The following is a 17,928-nucleotide window of genomic DNA, read 5'->3' on the forward strand; positions in this document are numbered from 1 at the left end:
TAAAGATGAGGAAACTGAGGCAAACAGACATTAAGTGACTTGCCCAGGATCACACAGCTAGTAAGTGTCCGAGCTGGATTTGAACTCAAATCTTTCTGACTTCAAGCTCAGTCACCATTCTGCTTTACCACCTAGCTATCCATTGTTTAAAAAAAAAAGTCCCAGCTTACACAAGAATTTCAGTGTTACCAGTCAGGGACTTTTAAAAATGGCTACTGGTATTCTAAAGGAACATCTAGACTGGCAAATCAGGTCTGTCCAACACCCTGGTTGGCCTACCTCCCTAGAGATAGTTATGTGGTACAGTGGAGAGAGCACTGAGTCTAGGGTCAGGCAGACCTCAGCTCAGATCTGAGCTTAGACACTTACTAGTTATGTGACTGTGGGTAAGTCACTTAGCCTTGGTCTGCCTCACTTTCCCCAATGATAAAATGGGGATGATAATAGCACCTGCCTCTCAGGTTGTCATGAGGATCGAATGAGACGGCTTTTAGAGTTGCCTGGCAAATAGTATACACTTAATAAAAAAGGCCTCCTCCTTCCCTTCCTTCCTAAAAACAAGTTAGGGGATTATTAGGACAGATTTATTGCTCAACATCCAATACTCAGAGCTGCTTCCCTGAATTAGCTAGAGCAAAGGTCTACACAGCGTGAGCTCGCAGCCCATGAGTTAATAAATAAAGCTTCCTGATTAAATTCACCTAATCTGTGTGTCAAAGGCACTCTCTCCCTCACCTGGCTAGGTCTCTCCTGAAATTTTTCTGCCTCAGTGTGGTTATAGCAAAGCATGGCAGCAGAACGCCTTGCAAATAGCAGGCTGTTGAACTAGGTTTTAGAGACACTATGAGATAGTGTGTTATACTATAAAGAACAGTACAGTTGGAATCAGGGAACCTGGTTCCAATACCACTATCCTACTCAACATCGAAATGACCTTTGGTCGGTCATTTGTCCTCTCTGGGCCTCAGTTTCCTTATCTATAAAAAGTGAGTGATTGGACTAAATCTCTAAGGTCTCTTAACAGTTGTAAAATACATACACACATAAGGTCTGTTACGGTTGCAAAATATATACACACAATATAAAATATATATGTATACACAATTGCAAAATGTATATACATATATGCACATGTGTGGTTGTGTGTATATATACATATGTATACATGTGTTCATGTGTGTGCATGTGCACTTATACAATTCCTTCCCAGCACAGACCACTCTAAGAGCACCACTCATCCTGAATCATTCATATCTTAGTCCCTACCAGTCTATGATTATTCTATGGATATTTACACTTACTCAGGCCTATAACCCTTGCCTTGACCATCTGTAACTACCCTAACAGCCAACTTATGTTTTCATATAGCCTTCAGCATTTATAAAATACTTATCATCCATTATCTCATTTAATCTTCAGAAAATCCCTAAGAAGCAGATAGTTCAAAGTTCATTATCTTGATTGTTTCAGACAATAAAACTCAAGCTCAGATAAGTTCAATGATTTATCCTAAATCACATAGGATGAATAAGCACTTATATAGCACCTACTATGTGCCATGCCCTGTGCTAAGTGCTTTTTACAAATATCATCTTATTCCTTCCTCACAACTGTGAGAAGTGGTTGATGTTATTCAGTTATTTCAGCCCTGGCCGACTCTTTGTGACCCTATTTGGGGTTTTCTTGGCAGAGACACTGAAGTGGTTTCCCTTTCCTTCTCCAGCTCATTTTATAGATAAGGAAACTGAGGCAAACAAGATTAAATGACTTTCCCAGGGTCATATAGCTGCTAAGTGTCTGAGACCAGATTTGAACTCAGCAAAATGAATCTTCCTGACTCTAGGCCAGGTACTCTATCCACTTTTCCACCTAAATGCCCACTGTGAGAGGTATGTATTATCTCCATTTACAGATAAGGAAACAGAGACAGACAAAGGTTAAGTGCCTTGTCCAGGATCACACACCTAGAAAGTGTTTGAGACCAAATTTAAACTCCAGCATGCCTGACTTCAGGCCCAGGGCTATCCCCTGCACCACCAGCCAATCTAGGTAGATGGCAAATGGCTAAGCCAAAGCCACAGCTAGTGTTTTTTGCACCTGGGATAAGTATGACCAAAAAAAAAAGGCCCCAACTAAGCAATAGTAAGCATATCCTCAACTGAAGGTCTGAGGACAAGCTATGGCCCCTTTTGGAACTTGGGAGTGGAGCACTAAAAGAATCTGTAACCGCAACACTGAGCTAAGCAGTCTGTCAATGAGGAGACATGAGGGAGTAGGGGAGGAGAATGGGAAAACTCTCTCCCGGGCTTGTTACCTACTACTTCCCTATCTTAATATATTATTCTTGCTGAAAAAATGTCTGCTAAGGTCTGTTGTTTCGAACCTTCTGAAGGAATGGAAGCATTATCATTTATAAATTTGGCACACTGGGGTAAAACCCCAGCCACCCTAGTTAGAACTCCAAACAGAACCAGCATCCATCCCAGGTCTCCTGACCCCAAATCTAGCAATCTTTCCAGTATAGGCAGTAACTAATACCCATGATTGGGTTGATGATGGCAGCCTTACTGCTTCCAGGTTACATGCGTTATCTTGGAATCTAAATAAGCGTGCCTTTATCACTGTGCATCCAGCAGAAAAGCAGGAATCACAGCAACCAGTTGTGTAGGGCACACCTGGAGAAAGATACCGCTGGATCACAGAGGTGCAGAAGGTTGAGCCTGGTTTTATTTCTTATGCATAATGGGCTGGAGAAAAGCAATTGGTGGGAATTAAAGTCTTGAAGTCCTGAGGAGCGATGCCGTTCGCCCTTGCTACTCAGCACAGTGGGCCTTCCTCTGTAGAAGGTCACATCTTGCCAGAGTCTTAAATATCAGTCTCATCCATACACCTTACTCAGGCTGCTGACCCAGTCTTACTAGAAAGAAGAGTGGATCAGAGGGAGGGGGCAGGTAATAATAGAATATTTAACACACACAAACCATTTCAGGGAGGCCACTACAGCCTTGTCCAGCTTTCTTTCCTTCAGCCCTGTTTGATCCTCTCACCATACAGAAAGAAAAAGAAATCATAAAAATATTTCACTTGCAAAATAGTGCCATGGCTCAGGCTTTTCATCTACTTGCATAAAGGAAGCATTAAATGTCCTGGAACATGGCAATAACTAGCTGTCATGTACATTGAAATCATTAAGGGCAATAGGTGCCCAACACAGAGAGTTTGTCCTTTCCTTCCTACAGAGGGTTGGGATAGAGAGGAGGGGAACAAGCTTTTAAGTGCTTACTGTGTGCTCAGCCCCATGCAAATATGATCTTGTGTGATCCTCACAACAACCCTAGGAGATAGATACCCCATTGTGTAGTTGTGGAAACTGAGGCAAGCAAACATCAAGTGACTTACCCAGGATCACACAGCTAGTAAGTGCCTGCGGTCTGACTTGAACTCAGATCTTCCTGCTCTGTCCACTGTACTACCTAGCTGCCTCTTGGAGGAGTTCGGGAGTGGAGAGGAAAGATTCCTAGAGGAAGGTTGAATTTTTGGGAAAAATACTCCTCCTCACCTTCTCCCTCAAGCAATCAACAAAGAAATGGGTGAGACAGAAAAAAAGCTTCTTTCTTCAGCTACTCCAGCATGAGCATGGCCAACTCTGGCTGCTCAAGGGAATCTCCATTATCTCATGTGAGCTAGAATCTCCACAGCATTTTCAAAGACACATCCACAGCCATGATGGGCCCTTTGAAACGAGCCACTCATGCAATCTGGTTTGGAGCTGGGTCTTTCAATCTATTCCAGACGCTTCTTTGATGTCCTCCTTCCCCTGCCTTGACTCTCAAGGGACAAAAGCACCTTTCAGCAGGAAATAAAGCCAGAATATCAAGGCTGGAGCCTCAGGCAGCTGTGATGCTATGCGCAGACCTTCTGCCACAGGTGCAGTCTTCTGTCTCCATAAAATCCCAGAACTATAGAGTGTCAGAGCTGGAACTCGGGTCCTCCTGACTCCAGGGCCACTGCTCTATCCACTGTGCCACCTAGCTACTCCCCTATAACCTTTTAATACCTGTAAGAATGGTAGAAAGCTATGTTCTCAACCAAATTCTCCATTTATAGCCCATCCCACCTCAAAATTTTTACCCTTCGGTTTAAGGTGTTTGTCCTCATAATGATGCAAATACTTCTGGAATGAAGAGAGTCAAATGTGGCAGGAAACATCTGGATTCAGAGTTGGTTTGAGTCTTACCTTTATCTCCCTGGCTTCCTTTTTTCAAGTCATAGTTACAATCCCACATTCTACAAGAAGCCTTTCCCAGCTCTCCTTACTACAAGCACTTTCCCTCTTGTTGATTATCTTCAATTTATCCTGTCTATATCTTATTTGAGGAGGCAGCTAGATGACTCAGGGGATAGAGTGCTGAGCCTGAAGTCAAGAAGACCTGAATTCAAATCTGGCCTCAGACACTTAACCTGGGCAAATCACTTAACCTCTGTTTGTCTCAGTTTCCTCATCTGTAAAATGGGGGTAATAACAGCACCTATCTCTAGGGTCATTGTGAAGATCAAATGAGCGAACACATTTGTAAAGCTCTTAGTATGCTGCCTGACAGAGTAAGCGCTATACAAATGTTAGCTATTATTATTTTTTGCATATTATCTTCCCTATTTGACTAGGAGCACAGACTTTTTTCCCCTTTTCTTTGTATCCCTGAAATTTGGTACAGCACCTAGCATATAGCAGGTGCTTAATGAATGCTTGTTGATTTGACTGACTACCTGTGGTATCTTGGGCAAGTTTTTAATCCTCTCTGGGCTAGGCAAGCCCTCCCTGAATACCTTTGGTGTCTACCTTAACCCAACTCTCACCTGTGGCTCCAAGAAGGTGTGGCATGAGTAGCAGCCCCGGTAAAATCATCTCAACAGACAGGCTAAACCAGGCTGAGGGTAACTGACAGGCACTGAACCCATCAATGAGTTAAAAGGATGTCTACCCCAAGCATGTGAAGACATCTCCCTGTGAAATGGGTGGATGAGAACAATTTGTTCCAACGGCCATGAAGGCGGCTAAAGCAGGCAGTGTGGAGCGCTTAGAGCCTGGTCAGGCATCGAAGATGCCAAGGTCATCCATTACGTCCTTGGCTACAGCCAATCATCTTGACCTCTGTCTTGCCACCGGACTCTGGTGACTCTAGAAGAGTGTGAGGCTGATGCCTTTGTGCAGTTCTGCTTCACTTAAATCCAATTCACAAGCAAGTCACGACATCACCTGTAGTGCCATTGGTCCTCTTTGAAAATGAAGGATGAACAACAACAATCCTCTTTGGACTTCAGTTTCCTCACCTGTAAAATGAAGGGCTCAAATGAGAGGACCCTTGCAGCCCAAAATCTATGATGCTATGAGGAAGAATGGAAATAGCACTTGAAGAAATCAGCTATTTATACATCAGTGTAAAAGTCTTTTCTGAGATAGATTTTGTCCAAACAAATAAAGAAAAAAGGAAAAGAAACAGGGGTAACCTGGATACCTGACAAAAATAAGCTAAAGGAGGAAGACTGGGAGACCAGGACCCACTTCTTCTTTCTTGCCTAACTTCATGTACTTGTAGAAGGCTCATTCTGGTTGTGGGTCTGTGGATGCTGGACATCTCTGTCCACAATGTCCCTTCTCAGAAATCCCAGTCCCTTTGATTGCACTGCCTCCCCCTTCCCTCCATCCCTCCCTCCCTCCCTTACACTCATGAGGCACTTCACCCAACTGAAGGAACATGAGTACTGAAACTCGATTTGATGTCACCCAAATTTCCAGAGCTGCATCACCAATGCCAGCCGATAATTACCATGATAGTCACAGGTGGGACCAGGAACATACCAGAGAGTTACACTGCATTGTCAAAGCACTAGGTTTCACTTTCTTGTCACCCATAAAAGCAAAAGGAAGAAGTGTAGTAAATGACAGGAGCTGCAGGAGAAGGGGAAGCAAGGAAGGTCCTCCTCCTACCTTGTATTGCAAGGACCAGGCTGCTGCCCCACCCAGCCCTGGTTTGGCTTCATTAGCTTCGAATCTCCAAAGCATGGGAGTTTCTGTCTAACATACATATATGTCATCAGAGGATGTCTGATTCTCAGGTGGGACAAGGAAGAGAAGGAAAAGCCATCAGAACTCTTAGTTCCCACCATCAGTTCCCAGCTGAGAGCCCCTCTTCTGCAGAAAGCCTTCCGTGATCATTCTGGGGAGATGCTTAACACTTGAGAGCATGTCCCGACTGATATCCATTTAGAATCCATACCTCATGAGCCCCCCCAACAATGTGATTATTTTTAGTCGGCCTGAGGATGCAATTAGCTAAAAAAAAAAAGAGACATTTAATGAATAGCAGTAAGGCAAGTAGCAACAGCACATTACCCTTATAAACCTCGGGGACACTCTCCCATAAATACACAGGCCTATCTTGAAGAGACTGTTCAGTTCCAGACCACTACAACACAGCAAATATCACAATAAAGGGAGTTATCTGAATTTTTTGGTTGCCCTGTGTGTATAAAAAAAGTTATGTTTACACCATACTGTAGTCTATTGAGTGTGCGATATTATTATATCTTTAAAAATGAACAACCTTAATTAAAAAATACTTTATTACTAAAAAATGCTAAACACACCTGAGCCTTCAGCGAATCATTTCTTTTTGCTGGTGGAAGGTTTTGCCTGGATGTTGATGTCTGCTGACTGCTCAGGGTGGTGGTTGCTGAAGGCTGGGGTAGCTGTGATAATTTCTTAAAATAAGACAACAATGAAGTTTGCTGCATTGATTGACTCTTCCTTTCACTTGAACACTTAGAGTCCATTATAAGGTTATTAACTGGCCTCATTTCAATATTATTATATCTCAGGAAATAGGGAGGCCCAAGGAGAGGGAGAAAACAGGGAGCCGCTGGTCAGTGGAGCAATCAGAACACACACAACATTTAGCAATTAAATTCACCATCTTATATAGAAATGGTTTGTGGCATCCCAAAACAATTGCAATAGTAACATCAAAGATCATTGATCACAGATCACCATAACAGATATAATAATAACGAAAAATTTGAAATATCACAAGAATGATCAAAAGGTGGCGCAGAGATGCAATGGGAGCATATGCTGTTGGGGAAATGGCACCAATACACTTGCTAGGTGCAGGGTTGCCACAAACCTTCAATTTGTAAATAACGCAATATCTGCAAAGCCCAATAAAGTGCAATTAAATGAGGTATGCCGGTATATACCATACCGTCAATGGAAGAAGTAAACATACTGAGGGAAAAGAAGTGGAGAAGATACGTGGCCAAGACACACATGTTAAGGGGCACACACATAGCCAAGGAACATTCATGTAGGACGTAGATGTGGCCAGGGCACATGTTTAGTGTGGAAGACTATACGTTTAGGAAATTTGTTTGGTCATTTCACAAAATAGAGGGGTGACTCACATTTCTGGTGCTGAAGGACAGTTTGTTTCTTCTGGGGCTGCCATTATAAAACTCCCACTGGTCTTGTGATTTCAAGTAAAATGCAGCCACTGGCGGGCATGGAGTATCTTCCAGGTGTAGATATGGGTGTCATATGCAGCCTCTTCTGGGCATGTAGACAGCACATGTGGTCAAAACACCCATTTGAGGGGCACACATATTTCTCCCTTGCTGGGCTTTTGTGATTACTGCTCAACATTGCTAAACTGATCCTACAGTCATGGCTGGTCGCTGCCAGCATAGAGCTTCTTGCTCCTGGTCCCAGCTTCAGCTGGAGCCCTACTACCTCCCCTCCCCCGTGCCATGAGAAGAGTGAGTTTTGCTATCGCTCATTTAGCTTAAGAGAAGACTTTTACTATAGTTCTGTTAGGAAAGCAAACAACAACAAAAGTCTTAAAATATCCAAACATCAAACTAAGACAGGAAAACCCGGAGTGTCCTTTCCTCACTTAATGGGGCAATCTGGGGGCAGCTAGGTGGCACAGTGGATAGAGCACTGACCCTGGAGTCAGGAGGAGCTGAGTTCAAATCTGACCCCAGACACTTGACACTTACTGGCTGTGTGACCCTGGGCAAGTCACTTAACCCCATTACCTAGCAAAAAAAATAAATACATAAAAAATCCCAAGGGAGCAAGCTGGCTGTTTCTTCAAGCCTTGGCTGAAATGGGGGCTTCTTCTCAGAAGAAGAGTCTTTGCTCTAGGCAATAAGCTCTAGGTAGCACAGAGTTGTCAAAGCTAACCAGTGCCTTGAGGCTTAAATCTATTTTTTAACCTGGACTTCCTGGTCACCAAGGGCATCATTTTTATCAGATGCCTCACTCTAACTCAAGTATAGAAATCCCCTGGACTCCCTCCTTAATTACCAATAGCTAAACCCTCCACAGTTAACATCAGGTTGGAGGCTACCCTTTCAGCAAACTGCTAAGGACTCCCTCTCCTTCTGCCTCTCCCTGTCTTCTTTCTAATAAATAAAAGACAGCATACTGGTGGAAGCTCATGAGCTAAGGATTTTTTAAGTATTTTTTTTTCAGTAAATCAGGACCCCCAGGATACTTTCAACATGGGACAGGTTTTGAAGGGTTCTCCATACATAAGGAGGAGTGCCCCAATTGCCATTTATGCATACACACACGCAAAAGAACAGCTAGGTGGAGCAGTAACTAGAGTGCCAGGCCTGGAGTCAGGAAGATGAGTCTTCCTGAGTTCAAATCTGGCCTCAGACACTTACTAGCTGTGCGACCCTGGACAAGCCACTTAAACCTGTTTGTCTCCATTTCCTCATCAGTCAAATGAGCTGGAGGAAAAAATGGCAAACCATTCCAGTATCTTTGCCAAGAAAACCCCAAATGGGGTCACAAAGAATCAGACAAGACTGAAATGACTGGACAACAAATGCATACCCACATACAAAAGACAGGGAAGAGGGAGGAATGCCAGACTTGGGATCACAATGCCTTGTTATCACTTTCTCCTGACTGAGACAATTCACTCAAGCCCTGTGAGCTTTTCCATTTCCTCAACTGTAAAATGGGTGCAATAATCCTTGTACTACCTACCTCATTGAGGTACCTTGAGGCTCCCAAGAAACAATGCCTAAAAGGTACTTTGTAAGCCATCAAGCACTATGTCAATATCAGCCATGATTATATATTAGGTGTCAGTTCTCAAATTAAACAAAGTTCCTTCTTCTTCTGTGTTCCTCCTCCAATAAAGCTTCCTGATCCTGCAGTGAAGTTCAAACCAAGTCCAGATGTTCTCGAATGGTGCCATGCATGTAACTGTCACTTCTGGCCTTTCTAGAGAATTTTAATTTGGGCACAGTTTTTACCATGTAGTCCAAAACCTTTGTTTTATATGTGAGGAAACTGAGAACCAAAACAGGACCCATAAGTAGTAAGGAGTAGAATCAGATTTTAAAGCTAGAAGGAATCTAGGATTCTAAAGCTATCTTGTTCAACTCCCTTATCTTACAGATGAGGAAACTGAAAATTTAGGTGATTTGCCCAGGGTCACACAAGTAGTAGCGGTATTTGAACTCATATTTTCGTGATTTCAAGTCCAGCATTCAATTCTCTATAACCCACTATCCTTCTAAAAGCAAAAACCTTCAGCATTTGGTATTCCCAGGCAGTTTCTATCCAAATGCTAACCAGGCCCAACTCTGATTAGCTTCCAAAATCAGGTGAGATTGGGTGCATTCAGGATGGTATGACCAAGTGATGTTGCATCATACCAAGCAAGATTGTAGGGAAGTCATTTATGATGCAAACAGCCCGTATGAAGAGAGGGCTGGATTTCAAGAGACACGAGCTCAGGCTGCTAATTATTTCTATGATCTTAGGTAGGTCACTTCACCTACATTCATCTCAGTTTCTCATCTGTAAAACAAAAAGATAGGACTACAATGACCACTGCGGTTTCTTCCACCTCTGACATTGTGAGCCTACAGCCGTGCTTGCCTTCCCACTGTCCAGTCCAGGGGTGGGGAACGTGCCACATGTGGCCTTCTACATCCTTGGGTGCGGCCCTTTCACTGAATCCAAACTTCACGGAACAAATCCCCTTAATAAAAGGATTTGTTCTATAAAACTTGGACTCAGTCAAAAGGTGGCACCCAAGGACCTAGAAGGCCCCAGGTTCCCCACCCCTGGTCCAGTCACTCCAAACTTGAATGTTACCTTTCATTTAGAGAGTACTTTCATAATAGCTAATACTAATAATCACTAACAATAGTAATAATAACAGTACTTACCATGTACTATGCACTTTGCTAAGCTTGATCCTCACATCAACCCTGGGAGGTAGGTAATATTATTGGGTATTATTATAACACCCATTTAACGATGAGGAAACTGAGGTAAACAGAAGGTAAGTGACTTGCCCAGGGTCACATAGCTAGTGTCTGAGGTCATATTTTAACTGAGGTCTTTCGACTTTTTAAAATGGTATAAAGGTAGCAGGTAGCACAGTGGATAGAGTGATGGGTCTAGAGTCAGGAAGATCTAAGTTCAGTTCCAGTCTCAGACACTTACTAGCTATGTGACCCTGGACAAGTCATTTAACTTCCTTCCATGGAGATAATAATAATATCTACCTTGCTGAGTTGTGAGGATCAAATGCATTATAAAACGCACTTAATGCAGTCTGGCACATAAAAGGGGCTCAATAAAGGCTTTTCCCCCATCCTTTCCTGTCACATACATTGACAGTGAAAAAATGTGCCATATAAGTATTGATTCTATTTTTTTTCTGTCACTGGAAAGTACGAGGCCCTTTCTAATTCACTTCTAAATCAAGGCCACATTCTAAAGCAGTGCCCTGACCTGCTGTAGAAAGGTTGCCCAGACAATCTGAATATTTCCCAAAGCATTTAGAATGTTAGCATTCCCAGACACATGGCTATGCGGGTTGGCTACATGCTTGAAGCACACACCCGACTCCCACTCAGGGAATGGGCGGCAGGGGAAGGGGGCGGGGAGTAGGCCCTGGAGACAGCAGACAGAGTACTTTTGGGATATTTTTCTTCCTGCCTCCTTTTGTGGGTCCCATGGACCCTTGCCAGGCTGAAGAAGTGAGGGGCACAGTGCCCAGCTCCTAAGCTCTGGACATTGCTTTAAGCAAACTGTCTGGCTAAAAGGACAAAGCTGCTTGGTGTGTTTGCTTGCAAAGACCTGTTTGCACTCAACCATGATGAAGGGTGGGAGGTTTGGGGGAGGGGAGGGATACTTGCTGGATGGGGGGGTGGGGGAGAATAAACTGTCTCTCCAGAGACACCATAGCCCTCCCTAGAGAAGCCTTCTTTAATTGTTCTCACCTTCCTCTCCTCCACGTCATATCCCTCCCAGCTTCAGACCTCCCAAGGTAAGAGCCGATTTGCATTTCCAAAGGCACTTCCTCTTGTAGAGACATAAAGGTGAGACATGGAGCAAATTTAACATAGTGGCAGCAGCAACCATTGCAGACTGAGCTAGATGGGCTCGAAGTGCTTGGGTATTTCATTCGCTCTGAAATCATTGCTAACAACGGGGTTCTTTATTCCGTTCCCATCTCATGAGAGTCAGCTCCAGCTGTAATAACCCAACTTAGTCATAATGAATTCTGGGGCAGAATTAATGTAAAATAGTAATGGTGATTAGGTAATTATCAAGTGCAGGGAGTATTTAACCTTCTCAGTGACAGGCATGCCCAGATCTACCTGATATCATGTATACTCCCTGCAAAGAATTAATAATTTTAAAATTACCCCCCATCTAAACTATTAAACAAGAAATAAGGGTCCAAGAGCAGCATCAATCATGCAAAGTTTTTTTCCCCCTCCTCCCTTTAGCTTCTGCCAATGTATTCTCTCCCCAGTGTCTGTATCTGCTGGGTGCTTTGATTTTTATTTCATATACTAAGCTGTTGCAAGTCTTGGAATATCTTGACAAGCTGAGACACATCGCCCTCTAAAATTATCCGCCCCAGTGAAATGCCAGATAGTAACCTTTGGCCTCTGCCTTTTTTTAATTGCAACTCCAGCCATTTTTAAGTCACTGATTATGACAAGCCCAAGCCCTCCTCAGTGGTGGGTGCCCCTCCCCATTTTCCTCAGGAGAAGCTTTACTCAGGCTGCTGGGTATAGTAGTTTGTCTCCATGAAAGACTGCTGGGTCTTGGTGAATGGGCATCTTCAAATCATAGAGGAAGGAATCTTCGAGATCGAGATTTTAGAATTTTAGAATCAAGAGATTTAGAACCTTATTCTATAACTAAGAAAACTAACAGAGAGGTGAAGAGATTTCCATGAGGCCACAGAACTAATTAGTGATACAGCTGGTCCCTGAACTCAGACCTCTGCCTTCCAGTCCAATGCCCTCTATGTTACAATGCCATGGTGAGTAGAGGCACTGGCCAACAAAGTGAGCTTTCCTGAAGGCAATAGGTTGGATGTGTGGAAAAGGGCATGGGCTCAGGAGTCACGAGCCTATGTTCAGATCACTCCTAGGGCAACTCAGTTAACCTTCAGGGCCCGAGTTTCTATAAAATGAAGGGGTTAGGGGGTGAAAATCACCAAAAAGGAGCGTTCAAATGCTCCTTAATGGTTCTGATGAGATATTCCAAGGGGTTCTGGTTACTTTTTCCCACAAATGGCTAGAGAAGTCCTTCCTGGTTCAGATCTATGACCCTGCGACAGGGCTAATTTCAACTAGGGGCTTGAAACATGGATGCCTATATAAAGGAAAAGAGGATCTGGGGCTTTGAAGAAACTTCCAGGGATTTGCAACTGTTCTCAAGATGTAAGTCACCTCCCAATTTGAAGAATAAGAGTCAAAATCATCAACCTCCAGTGGGAACCTATGAAATTTGAGACACTTTGGTACACAGTGTGAAAGCAGAGAGATGCCAAATTCCTCCTTAGGAGCAGGGCTAGAAGCAGGTGAGCAAATAGCTCTCAAAGATCATGAGGCCAAACAAACCTTACTTGGTTGAAAAACATGTATTGGCATCTCCTTAATTGCTCAAGATTCTCTCTCCCTGCTCCAGGCCTGTCCTCACATTGACCTCCCCTTTGCCCATGCTCCCTCCCTTGTAGGACTCACTTCAAGATGCTTAGAGTACTCTTCAGCTCTCTGCCATCTATTCTTGGCTTCCATTGAAATTCCTCGCCCTGCTTCAGAGAGCTTCTCCCTTTAGTCTCAGCCAATAAGGTGAGGCATTGGCATGCTTGGCCCAGAACAACCAGCCAGTCTAATTTGGAGGACAAGAAAGGAAGAGGAATCAACCTGTTTAGCATCAGGTCACAACAGCCACCAGGTTGTTATTGAAAGTCCAGCGCTCTTTCCTCTACATTAGCTGTCTCCCTTGGAAAGCTTAACTCCTTCTACCCAGAAGGATGGTGACAAAGACATGGAATGGTAATTTGAAACAGACTGCCATCCTGAGATTTATAGTTAAGTGGATCATTCATGAGTGCCAAAACCAAGTCTTCTTGAAACTTTGTATCTCCTCCAGCATCTAGTTGCTCTGTGCACAGCAAGAATTGAGTAAATGTTAGTATAAACTAAATATTGTGTTTCCCAATGAAGGCAGGAACTATTTCATTTCTGTGTTTCTATCCCCAGAGCTCATAGTAAAGTGTTAGTTAATTGATTGTTTGAAAGTTAGTGATGAAAAGGACGTTAACAAGTATCTGACCTAATCCTTATAGTTTCCAGATGAAGAAAGCCAGATAGGTGAAAGGAATTTGAACAAGGTCACACACCAGATCTCAAGTTTCCTGGTCCAGTATCTTTCAGCTGCATCACTAAGTTCATTTTTCTATCCATCATTGAGCACTGACTGCTCTGGGAAACATTTCCATGCTGGTAGGGAACTAGAGGTGGGAAGGAGCCCTTAGGTCTGTTATATGGTTCTAAGCATTCTATGGTTCCCTGAATTCTTTCCCATGTCCATTGCCCTCTAAGTCCCTAATCCAACTCTCATTGCTGTCACTTTCTCCTCCTCTCCCTCTCCCTTGAACTTTCTTAGTTCCCATCCAAATTGGTGTGCCCTGCCTGGATAGCTTCTCCCATTATTATTAGCCAATAAGGTATGAATCCATTGCTCACTGCACGTTCACTCTTTAACGAGTGCCTTGGACATTCATTTAGCTGAATTTGATAGTGACAACACATTGACATTGGTAAGGTTAATGATCCAATACTTTACTTCATTGAACAAGTTGAACAACACTTAGCACATTGATCCTCAATGTCCTACAAATCCATCTTTGCTATTGCTTTAATGGTGCTATGGCATCTATGCCCTTTAAGTAATTGGCATCATGAAGAGATGCACTGGGCCCTGTTACATTGGATGAGATCTGCATGGAATTGTGGAATATTTTTGTCTTTATCTTATCTCCTTTTACACTGTACAGTTGAAGACAGAAAGGATGGTGGTAGGGTTGTGGAGGCATGGGAAGGAAAGGATTTTGCATTTATCTACACATTTAGCAAGCATTTATTAAGCATCTGCTTTATGCAGGCACTATGCTTGGCACTAGGAACATAAGACAATGAACAAAATCAGTCCCTGCCCTCAAAACGCTCCAAGTCTACTGTGAGGCTATCAAATGTACCCAGATGAATGATGGGAGAAACTTTGAGGGGATAGAGACAGACGGACAGAGATAGAAACAGAAAGAGAGAGACAGAGAGAGACAGAGAGACAGAGGCAAAAGAAACAGAGAGAGAGAGAGAGAGAGAGAGAGAGAGAGAAGAGAGAGAGAGAGAGAGAAACACACACACAACTAAGGGAGATCAAAAACGGCTTCCTGTGGGAAGTGGCACTTGAGGTAGGCCTGGAAGGCAGCCAGGTTTTCTGAGTGTCAAAAGAGGGGAGAGACCACATTTGAGGCAAGTGACAAATCCTGTTTAAAAATATGGAGGTGGGAAAAAGAATGCCAAGTTTGGGAAATAGAAAGCAAGCCAGTTTTCTGGGAATATAGGATTCATGAAGGGGACAAATTAATCTGGAAAGGTAGGCTGAAGCCAGATATGTAGAATATATTCTACTAACAATACAACAGGAAATCTAGGGGGTGGAGACCTTCTGAGACCATAATCAGCATGGTTGAGATGGAGTACCCCAAGGCTTTGTGAACTGAAGCAACGTCCCAGTTTCTTCATCTATAAAGATGAAAAGAATTGAACTGAACATGATAATCTAGAGAGCTTGGAGACCTTTCTCATTCTGGACCTGGGACTCTCCTAAGATTGCACAGCTGCTTATTTGCAAAATAAGGATCAAAATTTGTTTGGGATGGAAGTTTGAGAAAAAGGCCCTTCTAGCAGCAGCCAGCTAACAATATGGCTTGAAAGCAATTAGGAAAGCTATTTCATGCCCCAAACATCTCCCCCAGTGATGCCAGAAATGACACCATGGGAGATTCATTCCTTACCTCTCCTAGAGGATAATACACAAAGTCACTAACAGTTTAGTGTGAATTTACTCACACTGAAAGGATAGGGTCCCCTCCCCCACCTCCCTACCCACCCGCAGGACTCCTTATACATTAAGGAGGGTGAGATAAAATAATCTATATGAAAAGTCTGGGAAGTTATCCTGTCATGATTAGTTTACCAGAGTTCTGGCAAGGCATAAACATCTCCCAAAGAAATATTTCTCATGCATATCTCATCCTGCTTCCTATCTCTTAGACTCTGCAGGGGCTAAGAAAATGAAAGGGGAAACCACCAGGGTTGGTCCTAGGCAATTAGGAAGTAGGCGCCTTTTGTCTTCAGCCCCACTGACACCATCCCTGAGTTCCCAGTGTTCTCCCACTACCCAATCCCTCCAGAGTAAATTCACACTAAACTGTTAGTGAATTCATGTGTTATCCTTTAGGAGAGGTAAAGAATGAATCTCCCATGGTGTCTTTTCTGGCATCAGTGAGGAAGATTTGACGTGTGGAACAGATTTCCTGATAGCTTTCAAACCATAATGCTAGTTGGCTGCTGCTTCTGCTAGAATGACCTTGTCCTCAAACTTCCATCCCAAATGGATTTTGATCCTTGCTTTGCAAGTAAGCAGCTGTCCAATGTTAGAAGAGTCCCAAGTTGGCTCGATACAAGTATAGGGTCCAGAATGAGAAAGGTCTTCCCACTCTCTGGATTATTGTGTTCAGTTCTAGGGACCACATTTTTGGCAAGAAATGCTTCCACTTGGCAAAGAATTGGAAATTGATTTTTCCCCCACAAGAATTCCATTAATGTATATAGACATTATGTGTGGCATTACTTAAGTGGGGCAGGTATCGATGAAATTATATAAATCCTTGATGTATTGAAGTATTTCAGAACTGTCCTGAGGAATGTAGCTAAGATCATGAAGGGGTTTAAAAGCAGGTCATTTGAGGCTCAATCAAAGATGAAAGAGAGAGTATTAAGCTTTGACAAGACAGGTAGGAGATTTCAAATTTTTGAAATATTTTAGAGTCAAAGGGATGTCACATGGAAGAAAAAGTAGAATTGTTTTGCCGGGCCCTGCAGCAAAGAACTAGGACCAACGGTTAGAAGTTACAAGGAGGTGTATTTAACTTGGACAGAAGAAAGAGCTGACAGTTACAATTGTCTAAAACTGAAATAAGCTGCTTCATAAAATAATGAATTTCCCATTCAATACAATTCAATCAAGCTAAAAGGATGGTGATACCCTCAACAGAAATAGGAAAAATTAGAAGAGAGGTAACTTTAGAGGGAAAATATTAGTTCTGTTCAAACAACTTGAATTTGCAAGACATACATTCTGTATTTTCTAAAGACTGTGATAATTGACTGACCATCTCTCCATGGATGCTCAAGAGGAAACTGATGCTTCAGGTAAGTATTGGACCAATACTTTGCATATAATGAGGGTGTAATTTTTTCTGGGCATTGTATTTTTTGTTTTTAAACTTGTTCTCCCAATCTTGCCTAGGCTGGAAGAACAGAGGTCACTCATGGGCTGATTCCACCACAGATCATTATGAGAGCTTTGACCTGCCCTGACCTGGGTTGGTTATCCCCTCCTTAGGTAGCCTTAGGTGGCATTCCCTTCCAAGGAAGCCCCATACTGAAGTTAAGTTTAGAGCAGACACTCAATTGGCTTTAACCCTACTGCAAACTAAAACTTAACAAGCTCCTGCAATCCACCAACCTAAGCTTCCCAGCTGGCCCAGCTAATAAACGTGCGTTGGTTCATTGGATAGTTGGTCCTTTGTAGTTCTGAGGTTCTAAAATTATGATAGTAATTCCCTGGGCCTCAGTTTCCTCATAAGTAAAATTAAGAGCTTGGACTAGATGATCTTCAAGGCCCTCTCTGTACCTAACACTCTATAAACCTATAATTCTACCCAAATTCTTCTCCCACTATGTTCCTATGATCCCACTAGAGTAGTACTTATCAAATGTTGATCAGTGGTAAATTATCACTGGTTCACAAATTTTATTACCAATGTTCTTACATAAAATCCACAAACTTTACAGACTGAATCCTATTCCTTCTTCTGTGTCCTATTCCTTTCAACTCCTTTTCTGTCCTCTTCTACAACTCCTGGTCCCTGTCTCTAAGCCAAAATAACCACAGAACAGGCCACAGATGCCAGAAAGGTCCCCTGCAGATGACTTACATGTTTTACTTGTCTGAAATATAATTTGGCTTAGAAATCACTACAATAGAAAGTCACTCCCTTCCCCAATTGCAGTTCGGATTCATTACTCAAGAAACAGGTCTAATTTTGCTCTTCCCTGGGGTTCTCATGCAATATCTCTCTGTCTCTGTCTCTGTCCCTGTCTCTCTCTCTCTGTCTCTCTCTCTCTCTCTCTCTTTCCCTGTCTCTCTCTCTCTTACTCTCTCTCTCTCTCTCATGCTCTCTCTCTCTTACTGTCTGTCTCTCATGCTCTTTCTCTCTCTCATGCTCTCTCTTA

The sequence above is a fragment of the Phascolarctos cinereus genome, unplaced genomic scaffold (assembly GCF_003287225.1).
Source record: "Phascolarctos cinereus isolate Bilbo 61053 unplaced genomic scaffold, phaCin_HiC Scaffold_5;HRSCAF=322, whole genome shotgun sequence".
Lineage (NCBI taxonomy): Eukaryota > Metazoa > Chordata > Mammalia > Diprotodontia > Phascolarctidae > Phascolarctos > Phascolarctos cinereus.